At 44.0% G+C, this 14,457-nt stretch overlaps 1 non-coding gene across 1 annotated transcript; it reads right to left on the reverse strand.

Moving 5' to 3' along the window:
- Positions 1-1,562: 1,562 nt before the first annotated feature.
- Positions 1,563-1,644, reverse strand: trnas-gcu. Its single transcript has one exon. It is a non-coding gene; the product is annotated as a tRNA-Ser (tRNA).
- Between the last annotated feature and the right edge of the window lie 12,813 nt (positions 1,645-14,457).

Raw genomic sequence — 14,457 nt, forward strand, 5'->3', positions numbered from 1 at the left:
CGCTCTGCATCAATTTCCCATTCTCACCGAATTGCTTCACTATAGTTTCTCTGATCCCACTTCACTTCATTCAAAAATCGGCTTAATTTATTTGAAGAAGATATATTCCCCAGCAAACAGATTAAATATGTTAAGTTTCTCTACACAATTCTGTAGTTCATCTTTTTTCAAATATAGAAATGACAGCATCCGAAATTCAGTGTTAACTATCGAACAGACAATTTTGCATTAATTGCCATCTGAATTCAAGGTTCTTTCTGACAATTTTCACCTGCTTTGAACGAGACGCGCATTCGTTTCTTGTTAAGTTTCATGGATTTCAAATAGGGTACGTGACAGTTTACCAGTTTTCGTACTTCAAAGTAGGTGTCGCTTGTTTTATCCATGCAAGGATTTCTGGTATAAACAGTTGGTCCTCTCTTACGTTTTCAGCGAGATTGACTTTCAAACTCACTTCTACAATATGCACTCAGAGAAAACCAAAACGATACCTTGACATTGACCGAACGGCTTTAGCTTGTCTTTCAAAAGCGCACCGTTAATTGCAAGTTGATACCACTGCAGTAGTCGGAAGTCCATTCTCGCGTGATGCTCAGGATACAGTGAACAATTCCTTCTATACATGTCACACAACATCAGTTGTCTATTTTCTTATATATAGTTTTCTTTCAGAAAATATAACCTTATGGGATATGGTACATAGGTAGATTGGGACGTATGCGCGGTGGGAACGCCATTAGGTGGGAAGGCGAACGAGATGGTCCTTCGTCTTTTTTCGTCTTGCATTTCGTATATTCTTATCAGTAACAAGTCAACATGGTAGGCAATTGCACACAGCAGTTTCCCACAAACAGTAATGAAATGAGTGACAGTGATTTAAATATGTAGGTACCTATTTTTGAATGGATTATTTAGAGATTATCTTTTGAAGGTATTCGTTCACAAATATACAGTCAATTCAATTTACCGCGTATTCTGTGAAGCGCTTTGAGATGGCTAGAATAAGCGAAAAGCGCTATATCAAATTTAAGCATTCATTGGTACTTTAACCCCCGAAAAGCTATCCGGCAATCGACTAGAACCGAGATCCTACTTAACGTGAGGTAAACAGAGGTGAGCGGAGTAAGGAAACCTGCTTAAGCTCTTCAGTTGCGATTTGAAGACTGGCTTAGTGTTGGTGTGATCAAGGTGGAGGGATAAAGGCAGTGAGTTCCACAGTTTGGTAACATCGAGGCTGAAAGCAAAGCCACTAATTGTACTATGGTGCTGACAGCGAGGGACATCCAGAAGATTGTGGCCGATAGTACAAAGGGTCGTGGGAGATGGCTGTTGAGGGTTAGTATTTCGGACTTGTAGGAGACTTCAGGAGGTGACCGGGGGGAGATAGGAGAATGCTCCAGACTCTCACAAAGAAGGAGAGCGCTTTGGAGGACTAGATAATTATTACAATATTGTTAAAACGTACTGCGACCTCGGAATCCCCAAACTCTAATTTCATCAAAAACTTGGCATAGAAATGAAGATCCGGTGAAAATGTAGACATTCAGCCAAAGTCTATAAAGCGACGAGGGTGGGATTCGAACCCACGCGTGCAGAGACCAATGGATTAGCAGTGCATCTCCTTAACCACTCGGCCACCTCGTCTCACGCAGGAATTTTCAAAACTTGAATTAACAATGACATCGCGGTATAACGATGGATGAATCCAATGCATCGGAAATGCCATATCACAGACCAGGATTATTGCTTGACCTTCTTAATGTCATCGACTGGGTTGTCCGCAAAGAGGTTAAACAATATTAAGTCTGTCGGTATTTGAACTCGGACCCACAACGTTGAAAGAGGACAGCGACCTGAACGCAGCACAATAAAGCACCTGTCTGTTCTGACACAAACTCATATCGACGATTAATAATAATAATAATATATTACTATTTAAACAATTCTGCACTTTGATTCCACAAAATCTACTTAATGAAAAGCGCTATTGGTAGAGATGAAAACAGAACCCAATTTTTCACTATATTTAAACTTTTTTTATGGGAAATCTGATATCATGCGAACAAGGAAAATCCCTTAATTCAGACCTTTCCCCAAAATGCCAGTTTAAGAACTGTTATAATTAAGAAATCGACCTTCACAATGCGAATGGCAACAGCTGCTGCGATGGCCGAGTGGTTAAGGCGTTGGACTTCGCTCCCAGCGTTTCTGAGATGGAATCTCCTGCAGTCATCAAATGGAGATGTGGTGATTGTGACAACGAACTTCTCGTATTTTCTTCATTGATGCGTCTTATTTGACCTGTTTAACTCCTTTCAAAATAAAACGTTCTCCAGGTCAACCGCCAGTTATGCTGATCATCTGTTTGGAAACAAGGTTTGCGCATTGCAGCGTCACACAAGACAACAACAAAAACAAAACGGTTAAACTTGTGTAGAGCCTTTCAGGTCGGGAGGACTTCCCAAGGAGCTGAAAACTATTAACATACGCAACTTGCCACGAATTCAAAAGATTAATAATCTGTGCATTTGTTATAGCATCCTGTCGGTTCGCGAAGATGCCTCAAAGCGCTGAAAAGGACAGAATAACAAAATGTTTTTGTTTGGCGAAGAAGACATGTTCCAAGTCAATAAAATTATCCAAACGATATAAGCAATGTCTCCGTGGCCACTTGTTGGTGGAATGAAAAAAAATCAACTTACAAAATGTCACAAATGCTGGACAGTCCAAGCGATATAGACACATTTCAGGAAACCTAGTACGTTTGCTATAAAATGTTGTCGTGGATAATACGATAATAATCATATTGTATTATGATGCATCTGTTATTACTGCTTAAATCATTCTGTAAAGGTAACTTCTAAATGCTTTTCAGGGATGTGTCAGCCATAAACAATAACACTGCCACGTTGCATATGAGTGGATGGCAAGTGCGGAATCAAGGTTCTGCGCGGCCCAAGGGAAGACATCGCGAGAATTGTTTGGAAGACACAAGGGGCATTATCCTAATTATTGACTCCAATTCATATCTCCAGGTCAGGGAGGACATCAACTTCAGCTTGGACGTTGTTCTGTACGACTGCAATGAGAAATGGTGACAGAAACTCTGATCAGGCTCATCCTTCTTCCAGGAGAGCAACGCTTCAATGCAGGTCAAGTCTTTGTCATACAAGATCTGTGGTAGCAACAGTCCGATTTATGGATCTGAGATCCTAGGAATGCAGCAGACAGGCTTCCTCCGGCCCATCTGCAAAATCCAGGTTCAAACAATGATGTGGGTTTATGGCAAACACGGAGCAGCTACAGTCAATGAGGGCTCCGGCCTTCTCTGATCTGCTGTTAAGAATCCTGGAGACGGGGAACGCTTCACTTCGGGCACATCTATTTGCCAATGCATCTCACTAGAAGACCTGGATTAAGCAGCTGGTGTTGAGATAGCGTCATCTGGTGTAATCATTGGATTTGGACCCCGAAGGGGCATCAAGTTGACTGGCATGTCTTGGAATGGTCCTCCCATCACAATAAATGCAGATGCCCGCCAGCTTGCTGGTAAAGACTATATGATGCTTGGGGTAACGGCTGCTGGAAGGCTTAAAATCTCCTCTCCAACTGGTGGAAACAATGCTCAATGGGAAGGGACATGTGCCTGAATTGTGTAAAGGAAACGATGGCAATGCCCTCACCCATTTAATGCTGAGAAGCTCCCACAGGCCCTTTACGCTACCAATCTCCTGGGGATGCAGCGGGGAGACTTTCTGTAATGGACCTGTAAGTTCTAGCGTGAAGCCGTGAGGTGGATTTATGGCAAATATGGAAAGCACCTGCGGAAGGAGAGTGTTATGTGGAGGTTGACGAGAACCATGGGGCACGGCCCTTAAGCGCATGAGGGTAAATGATGACCTTTTCCAGCTCAAACCGTAGATAAAATCATGGCAAAAAATGCTTCACAATCTTTTGGTTGGGAAAAGTCTACGCATTGGAGCTTTGTTGTGTTTAACAGGAGACAAGTGGGAAGGATCACTGAAGCCAGTGACCGGACGGACCTTCCATTTCCTGCCGATCAGCCATTCTGGCGGTCTGTCAAACACTGAGCCCTGAAGATTTGTGCACTCGTCCGTCTCAGGAAACGGACAACCGACATCGTGAGAGAGGATGACGTTGATTACGTAATTTCATTGCAAAGCAACAAATGCGGTTCCAACCCTCCTCCCAGAAGACTCCCTCACACCCTTATCCCAGCAGAGTAATGTTTTATTCACTTTATTTAATCTCAGTGCATTTCTGGATAATTGGCCTTTTGGGACTTTTCTATCTTACTCTATAAATAGAAATCTATCCAATGTCTTGGATTCAGTCCATCCTATGTATGTAAACATGAAGAAATATCACAGCTTTTCAGAAAAGGTGTATAAGCCAGACACAATATTCCAGATAATGTACATTTACTACCCTTTTCTGGCTGTTATTGGTGTTCCAGGTACGTCTTCAATAAATAAATTAAAATCATGTGTTGTACGAGAGTGAAAATGTTCCGTAACTATTCTGGGTTGACAGTTATTGTCACAAATGTTGAGGGAGAATATCTACTTCATTTAGATTTCTCTTATTCGATTAGTTTATTTATTTTATTTGCATTTCAGAGTGCACCACGTTTGATTATTTTTTAGATGGGGATCTTAAAATAACTGACAGAAAATCGGCTCCTAATTGAAGAAATTAATTTGACAGTTTGCCAAATTCTAAGTATCGAAACCACTTTCCACAAATGTGGAAACAGGTACCATATCTTCTCCGTTACGGCTTTCATATTAATCAGAAATATTTATATCATTAGCGGGGACGATTCCGCCCATCGAGTCTGCATCGTCTCTCAACAACCTGATAACCACTGCCCGAAATAATCCTCATACAGCTGGAAGACTTTTTCCTACGATAGATATATTATAATAGTATTGTCCAAGATTCAAGTCATAGCAGTGCATATTGTATGTATGTGAATTTCCGTTTTTGCATCATTTTGTTGGAGATTCATCAAGTGCCTATAGTGAAAGTTGTAGTGTATGTGGAATCTGTAGGCGAAACGCAAATTGAAGAATCACAAAAACCTACATATAGCGATGAAGTGAATGATGAAGAGTTGTTCTTGGAATGTTGGCCAAGACACAGAGAGAAAGTCACGTTAATTTTCCAATAGTGTCGCAGTATACTTAAACATTCACCTGAGTAGACTTCAGCTTCCGGTGTTAATGTTTCATCCGAAGGACCGAACTTCTGAAAACACAACACCCCCTCAGCATCAAGCAGCATTTTTCGTAATCCAAGTGAGAGTTCAAAAGGGGAAATACTGCAGGTGCTGGAAATATAACCTCAACACAGAAGTGGGTGAGAACACGAAGCAGTTCAGGCAGCAACATTGCAGAGAGGAACATGAGTTAAACATTCAGGTCGTGATTTCAAAGCCTGACTTTAGTTTGAACTGAAGCTGAATACAAATTGGATTTGTTTTTGTCATATGATATTTCATCCATAGAATAGAAACAGATTATTGTATTTCTAGGTAATATGTATGAGGCTGATATTATCTTGTGGATTATATATTTGAAGCGATACCGGTGTATATGAAATAGACAGTTTACCTCATGATTCAAAATTGTTGGATTCTTTACGAAAGATTGACCTATTCTGCCTCGATGCTACATTGGTGTTAATCCTATGCTTTTGGTGAGAACTGGGCAGTAATTGACATACTTCTTTCTTACAGTTAACTTAATTGCAATAGTGATCCTATGCCGGGGAAAGTGTGGTCTCTCCAGATGCATCTCTCGCTACCTGGTAGCCATGTCATCGGCCGATCTTCTCGTTATTATCAGTGACGTGATATTGACCCGTTTGAATTATCTTTACTTCCCAATTTGCTTTCTGGACCTCACTCCAATGTGTTCGCTTGGAACGAGTCTGCTTTGTGCAGCCACTGACTGCTCTGTGTGGCTGACAGTGGCCTTCACCTTTGATCGATTTGTAGCAATTTGCTGTCAAAGGCTTCAAACAAAATATTGCTCCGAGAGAACAGCGGCTGTGGTGATAGGAACAATTTATTCTCTGAGCATCTTCAGAAACATTCCCTGGTATTTTATTTATCAGCCTTGGTACACAATTGATAATCTACCGTGGTTCTGCAAGACCAAGGATAGTTATTATGCTTCACGAGCCTGGGAAGTTTATTCCTGGTCTTGTACCTTACTAACTCCTTGTGTTTCTTTGGTTCTGATTTTGCTGCTCAACTCTCTGACCATCAGACATATTTTAGCAGCAAACAGAATCCGCAGATGTCTTCTCGTCCAGAAAGGCACCGAAAATGCTAATGATTCCGAGATGATCAACAGAAAAAAATCCATCGTAATTCTCTTCGCTATATCCGGGAGTTTTATACTTTTGTGGATGACTTATGTTGTGTGCTACTTATGTAGAAAAATTGTAAACTACTATTCTTATTCTGGGAACAATGATCCAGTCTATGTTTTGTATGAGACTGGGTGGATGCTGCAGCTTCTCAGTAGCTGCACAAACACATGTATTTATGCTGTGACCCAGGCTAAATTCAGAGAGGAATTGAAAAATGGAGGAAAATATCCCTTAAAATTGATATGCAAATTGTGGCAATAATGAGAAATTGCTGCCACAAAACAAATCTGATTTGACAAATGGTTTGTGTGTATCGGTGCATTATGCCTTTGCTTCTGTCCCCAGGGCTGTGCAGCCCATCTCCACAACTCTGCTGCCCTCCCCCCCTCGGATCGGCACCCCGTCCCAGCTCGGCTGCATTGGCTCCCTATGGCTTATTGGATTCACTTCTCTCATAAAGGTTCCGTCACTGTATCGACCCACGCCATCTCTGAAACCACATCTACCATACTAACAGATATGTTCGCTTCGCTCAACGGCACCGGTCGACTCCTCCGCTCCCGCACTGGCCGCCCCACCATAATCGTTTGAGGTACCAGGAAATTCGCCAAACTCTCTGCAGCTCCATTCCCAGTTCCCACCAAATCGCTTCCTCGCTCCGCTCAATTTAAGCTTTATTCCCTAAAGGCAGTTTGACCGTTTAGACAAATAAGCAGCGTTCAGAGTAATTCAAAGTAAATGTTTCAGAACTCAGACTCAAACTGTCTATTATTGTCCTCAGCCTGTGACCAAGAGTTAGATGTTCCATTCTTTGCCATACGTTCCCGAAGCTCAGTCATGTTGTATCTGCTATTAACCGCTTCCATCCGCATGAAAGGCACTCCACTGACTCCCCATCCCCCAAAGGATCGAGTTCAAGATCCTCGTCCTCACCTTTAATGCCATCATGACCTTACCCCCTCTGAGCTCTCTGAGTTACTAAGTCCATACCAAACTGCCCGCTCCCTCCGTTCAGCGGTTTCCGGGCTTTTCCATGTCTCCCGCCCGACCGCCCTACCATCGGTAGCCGGGCTTTCAGCCTCTCTGCCCCCATACCCTGGAACTCCATCCCACAGTCCCTTTGCCTCGCTTCTTCCCTTGCCTCCTTTAAGGCCGGACTGAGAACCCTCCTTTTCGACCGTGCATTCGGTCACCTCTCTGCTCCCGCTTACCCCTCCACCGCACCTGCCGCCTGCTCGGGTCCTGACCCCTGACAGTCCAGCGACTTGTGACGTCCTCCCGACGTGAAAGGCGCTCTGTGAATGTAATTGTGTTGTTATTGTTGTTGTATGGTTAATGGTCCCTTCAAAAACTACTAATAATTATTTGGTCACTCAATTTACGGGAAACTGCTGTGCGTAAATAGCTGCCACATTACTCCCACTAAATATACAGTGAATTCACGTTACAATATATGTTGTGAAACGCTTTGCGGCATGTGGAAGACGTGATGAATCTCGATATCGTGGAGTTCTGTAGCTCAGTTCTTAGAGCACCCACCTCGAAAGTGGGAGACCTGGGTTGAATTCCAGACTGGGTGAAATACCTCTGTTTACCTAGCAGTATGCAGGAACAGGAATGTTAGTCGATTGGCGGATCGCTTTTCCGAGGGTAATAATTTCTGCGAAAAAAGATAATAATAAACTGGTTACTTCAGTCCATGGCTGTTTGTGGTACAGTGCTGTGACCAATTGGCTATAGCGCTTTACTCACTAAATATGCAATCAATTCGATTCATTATGAGCCGCTTTGAGACATCTCAAAGATGTGATGAAGCGCTAATCTAATGCATGGATTTCCATATTCGTATTATTTATCAAGTGCAAGGATTATTTTATATTTCTTTAGGAAGGGTCGGGAGCGAGGCTAAGGAAATAGTTTATGCAGTCCCATAGGGTAGGGCAGACACTTTGAATGGTCGACTGCCAATGGTGTGTATGTATGCTGAATGGAGGGAAGCACCAGATTGATAAATATTAGCAGTTCATTATTGTAGAAAGAAACAAGAGTTTGGAAGGGTTCGAAGTGAGATGAGGATTTTTAACTCTCTTCTCTCGGGGATGCGAAGCTAGTGGAGCTGGGTGAGATTACAGCGGTAGGATCACGGAGCCTGGTGTCAGAGACGATATAAATTGCAGAGTTTTGGATTATCTGCAGCGTATGGAGCGAAAAGGTGTGAAGGTTGACAAGCAGAAAATTAGTGTTGTCAAGCCTGACGGTTTCGGCAGACTGAGGAGTGAGATAGTGGCGGAGCCGGTCAGTGATGTGGATGTGGAAGGAAAGCAGAGCATATCATGGTTAGGATGTTGAGTAGAAAGGATATTGAGGGTCAAATAAGATGACAAGTTTCAGAGTATCTCAGTGAGATGCAAAATGCATTCATCAATGGTGATGCTGTAAGAGAATGAAGTGTGTAGTCGCTGAAGGGAAACAATCAGGATGGACTCCACGTTGTTGACGTTCAACTGCAGAAAGTTATCTGACATTCTTATCTCTGTCTGTATCATCGCTAAATAAATATTTTCAAAATAGCAAAATCCTGTCTCTGTCTCTCATTATTCTACAATAACTCAAACATACATTGTTATCATCAACAATTTAGTGTGAGAGGATAGAGACTTGAGGTTTCAAGGGATGGATTGAAGTGTCCGAATGAGATGAATAGATAATTGTGGAGTCCAGGGATGGGTTATTTTGTTGTAGGAGTATTGATATTGAGTGGAGTCCTGTAGCTCAGTGGTTAGAGCGCTCGCCTTGCAAGCGAGACACCTGGGTTCAATTCCAGGCAGGGGGAACTTTGGGCGAATTTCCTTACTCCATACCATAATAATAATCCCTCCAAAGCAAAACAATAATAAATTGGTCATTTTCAATCCATGACTGTTTGTGGGACGCTGCTGTTCGGAATTGGCTGCCGTGGTTCGACCACAAATATACAGTCAATTCACTTTACAGTCTATTCTGTGAAGCGCTTTGAGATGTCCGGAAGACGAGAAAAAGCGTTATATCCAATGCAAGGTTTATATGTATTATTAATTATATTCACCCAGCATACATGAACAGGTTCCTCTTTCTGAGGAATGACATGTGTCTACACAAATGTCATGCAACCTCGAACAAATATTGATGTGTTATTAAATTGCCCATCTTCTCTCTTTGGATTCTCACTGAACGAAGTTAAGATTCCCTTACCGCTGAACGGCTCTGCATTGATCCATGTCTGCAATATTGCCTGGCTTAGCCAGACTTTAACTGCAGGCCGTCACGACCCTCATCCAAACTTTCATCACATGCAGGCTTGAATTCTCATCCTCCATGCTTGTCGGCATCCTCATCGCTTCTCCCAACGGGTGGCACGTCATGCAGAACTCGACAAACCATCTCCTCTCCCGCGCAAGTCTCCATGATCCTATCAGCTACCCTCCACTCATTGCCTCCCCTAATCCCTCTACTCTTCCCTCCCCTCACCCTGACTATTCCCCCCTGCTCGGGTCCTGACCCAAAAGAGTACTGCGCCTTGGGACGTCCTCCCGACGTGATAGGCGCTCTATAAATGGAATCTTGTTGTTGTTGTTCCCACTCTGCCCATCCTCTCTTCCCGGTTTTTCTGTTTGGGCCGTTATTTACTTCTCCTCCACGTTCAGCGTGACCTCCTCCATCTGTTAATTTTCTTTTTTACCTCTCATGTTATCGGAGGCATTTTTGTGTGATTGGCTGCTCTAGCTCCATCACCTGCTGCATTGCGTGGACTCCAGGTCTAGAGGATAGGTTTCTGTCCTATCCTCCTTGGTAGCTATGGTAAAGATGTCCCTCTTTCGCTGCGCTTATTACACCTTCTGCCCTTAGGACAGTCTTTTGCCGGGTGGTCGAAACTTTTGCTGTTCCGGAACACAGTCTGTGTGCCGACTGCAATGTAGTGGACCGCGTGTCCGCTTCTCAGGCATGCTCGGGGCAGTCCGGGTCAATACAGTGTGCCCCCGAAGGTCCCAATGTTAAATCGGGAGGGGAAGTGACCACCACTCCCCTCACGTCTTCAGAGCAGCTTCAGCTACACCTCCCACTCGGATGCCCAGCCATCCACTTCCATTATTTCCCTCATACCTCGCAGTTCCTCATAGTGCCTCTCCATAAAAGCCTGGACGTCCGACTACGGCATTTGGAGCGGGTCATTCTTTCTTACAAGGCCTATTCGTTCCTGTCTTAACCTCTTTTGGAACAGCGCCATAATCTCATTTAGCGTCATCATCTGCTCCCCTTGACTCCGGAGGGTGAACTCCTTCACTTTAATACTCATACGAGACTGATTGTGGGACACTTCTGTTGCTTTCAGCCATATTTCGTTACCTCACGGCTTTCCACCGCGGTTTCACGGCTTCCCACTGCGTTGTTACCATCATGCACATTTAGATCCAGTTCGATGCCCAAATCAACTCACTCAATCTTATCTCTACTTCCCACTTTGTTCTTCTCTGGTATTTCCCAGCGTTGCCACCCTGCCCCCACCATCTAGGACTCTAACCTTCAGTCCATCCGCCTTGCCCCTTCCCTTGCTTCCTTCAAGACCCATCTGAAGATCTTCCTCTTCAACGGTGCTTTAATCAACCTGCTTCCCCCTGTCCTCCACACTTCCCAGTTCCCACCCGTAGCTCGGGTCAGAAACGTTGATTATCCAGTGACTTAGACGTTCTCCCGACGAGAAATGCGCAACACAAATGTAACTGTGATGCTGTTGTTCATATCAGTTTTCTCACTTATCTCATGCTCATATTTCCTCACCAGATTCTCACTCCTAGTTTTCTCTCCTTGCCCGTTGTTAGAAAATAAAATCAGCCAAATCTGTAAGGAAATAACGCTAATTCCTCTAACCATATATCAGATTGTTTCATTATTATTCGTTCGTTATTCCCCAATATCCCGATGGGTCAGACCAAAGGCCGGTACAATCAACAGATCTTATAACAGAATAACACCACTATAGATATCTCGAGTTCAAGAGTTCAACACTGTGTCTTTGCAGCACACAAGCTTGATTCTTCATGCTTTCAGTCTTCTTGCTTTCAGATTTCAATCTTCCATCTGATATCCTCAGTCTTAGTGTTTCCAGCTCTCAGTCTTCCATCTCCGTATCCGCGTCTCCGCAGCCCGAGACGGCTCCATCTCCCGTATCCTTGTCTCCACGACCCGGGACGGCCCAATCTCCCGTATCCTTGTCTTCATGACCCGGGACGGCCCCGTCTCCCGTATCCTTGTCTCCACGACCCGGGACGGCTCCGTACACAAAGTTATCCGAACTCTTATCCCAATGTTCATCCATTCATGGTGCGGACATTAGATCACCTGCTGAAATCACGCTGAGTGCACGTGAACACCTCATGGGGCGTAGTGCCTCACACACATACACATTGTCCTTAAAACCCCTTGTTGTCTGATCTAATTGTTTAAGATAGAGGATTGATCCGTTTAGGACTGTATCTGGTGCTCATTAATTTGTGGTGTGGGATCATGAGTACATTCCTTTTAAGTGACTGGTTATTTCTTATCAGTATCCCGGGATGGTACCAAGGTCTTCTAGTTTAAGCAACTTTCTCATTAATTGCTATTCTTGAGGGTTGCCTTCTGTCGCTTGGCCCTGTCGGAATCTAGTGACTTATTTCTCAGTCGAGATCCTGTATCGACCGGTACCTTGGACCGTTACCTCTGTGGGCGTGTTGTCATTTACTCATAAGAGGTGACCCCCTGCCCCTGTCCGTTATTCTTTCAAAAACAGAGAAAACCAGATGATTCCTATCCCATGACTGTCACTCCAGTCGTCCCTCAACATTTAACTTAAAAGTTAACCCATTCACAACATCTATTATGATTATAGCAGTATACAAAAAGTGTATATTTTAACATCTCCACCTGGATACCGAATGAACATGAGGTATCACAAAACTACAAAAACATAATACAAAATCAGAAAAATAATAGAAGGTTACACAACCTAACAGTACAAAAAGACAGATAATACAAAGTCAGAAAAATAGCACAAGGTCACACAACCTGGGAAGGAGGATGGCACTTCCAGGAGGCAAAGTCTCTTAATGAGCTTTCTCTCGAGTTTCACAGCTCAGTCGTAACCAACAGGTTATTTCCAGCGACCACAGTCACAATTGAAATCAACATTCAATTACTATCAGTCCTGGTCCCTCTCCTTACCCGGAAGTTATAGTGGATTTCCCACTGATTGTTCGAATGCCCGAAAGTTACTCCATCACTTACACAATTTCTACATCGACACACAATATATTCAAATGTCGTTCACATGCACATCAGCACATTTAAATGCCTGGTGCAATCGCCAGCGTACTCAAATGCCTGACCGTTACCGAAGCTTGGTCCCGACTACACCCTAGTGTGGTATCCACAGCTTACTCAAGCTTGGCCCCAGCTATATATTGGTGTGTCACCCACAGCTGACTCAAAACTACTGGCTCTACTTGAAGTATTCAAACATTCAAGGAGACAGTCACCCACTTCCTAGCCAATATAGTCAAATATTCAACTTTAAAAACAATCAGACCTTGATGTATTCAAACATGCAACATCATTAAACGTTCGTCATGGCTTGATTGTAACCCCCTTTTCTATTTACTGGGGAATCCTACCAAATTGTTGGGAATCCAAATAAGAGACACACGCTCAAATTTGTTCTTTTTAATACTCAGAATCCCAATCGATTAATGCACTCGGTTAATTGCCTGCTACACACATGTAAAGTTACTTAACAAGTTCCCCTTCATACTTCATAGCTCACGTAGGCGCGGCCATCGTCCCAACTATTATTAGTACATTCCCTTTAAGTGGCTGGTTATTCCTTATCAGTATCCCGGGAGGGTCCCGAGGTCCTCTAGTTTAAGCAACTTGCTCATTAATTGCTATTCTTGAGGGTTGCCTTCTGTCGCTCGGCCCTGTCAGAATCCAGTGACTTATTGCTCAGTCGAGATCCTGTGTCGACTGGTACCTTGGACCGTTACCTCTGTGGGCGTGTTGTCATTTACTGATAAGAGGTGACCCCCTGCCCCTGCCGTTATTCTTTCAAAAACAGAAGAAAACAGATGTGTCCTATCCCATGATTCTCAGTCCAGTTGTCCCCAACACTCAACTTAAAAGTTAACCCATTATGATTCTAAATTTATACAAAAAGTGTATATTCTAACAATATCCATATCCTGAGCTACATGCACACACTCAACCACACACTCAACCTCATCCACACCCTCACCAACACTCTCACGCTCACCCACAGCCTCACACACAATCTCACCTTCACCCTCACTCTTGCCCTCACACTCAGTGACACACTCACCCTCACCCAGAGCCTCACCCTCACCCACAACTTCACCCTCACATACCCTCGCCCACAACCTCACACAAACTGTCACCCTGCACAGCAATGCTACCCTCTCCCTCAACCGGACACTCAACCACAGCGTCAACCATAACCTCACTCTCACTCTCAAACATACCCACAACCTACCCCTCAGGCACACTAGGACCACACCCACATCCTCACCCTCAACCACATCCTCATCCTCACGCACAATCTCACCCTCAGCCTTACCCTCACCCTCACCTTCACCCACACACTAACGCTCAACCACACTCTAACCATCACCCTGCCACTCACCCACCCCTCATCCACATCCTCACTCTCAACAATAACCATACCCACACCCTCAAACTCAACCACACCCTCACCCAAATGCTCACCCTCACCCACACGCTCACTCACACCCTTACCCTCACCCGCAACATCACCCTCACCCTCACCCACGCCGTCATCCTCACCCTCACCCACAAACTAACCCTCACCCACACCCTCACCGACATGTCCTGTTGTTTTGTTGTTTGAAATATGATTTGATGTAGACTTTGCTCTGTGCAAATTGTCTGTAAATTTCGTTTATAAACGCAACATTCACTTTATATTAAATCCTGTGAAAGATTTCAGACGGCGGCCCAATGTGCAAGGGG

The sequence above is a fragment of the Callorhinchus milii genome, unplaced genomic scaffold, assembly GCF_018977255.1.
Source record: "Callorhinchus milii isolate IMCB2004 unplaced genomic scaffold, IMCB_Cmil_1.0 Scaffold73, whole genome shotgun sequence".
NCBI classification, from domain to species: Eukaryota; Metazoa; Chordata; class Chondrichthyes; order Chimaeriformes; family Callorhinchidae; genus Callorhinchus; species Callorhinchus milii.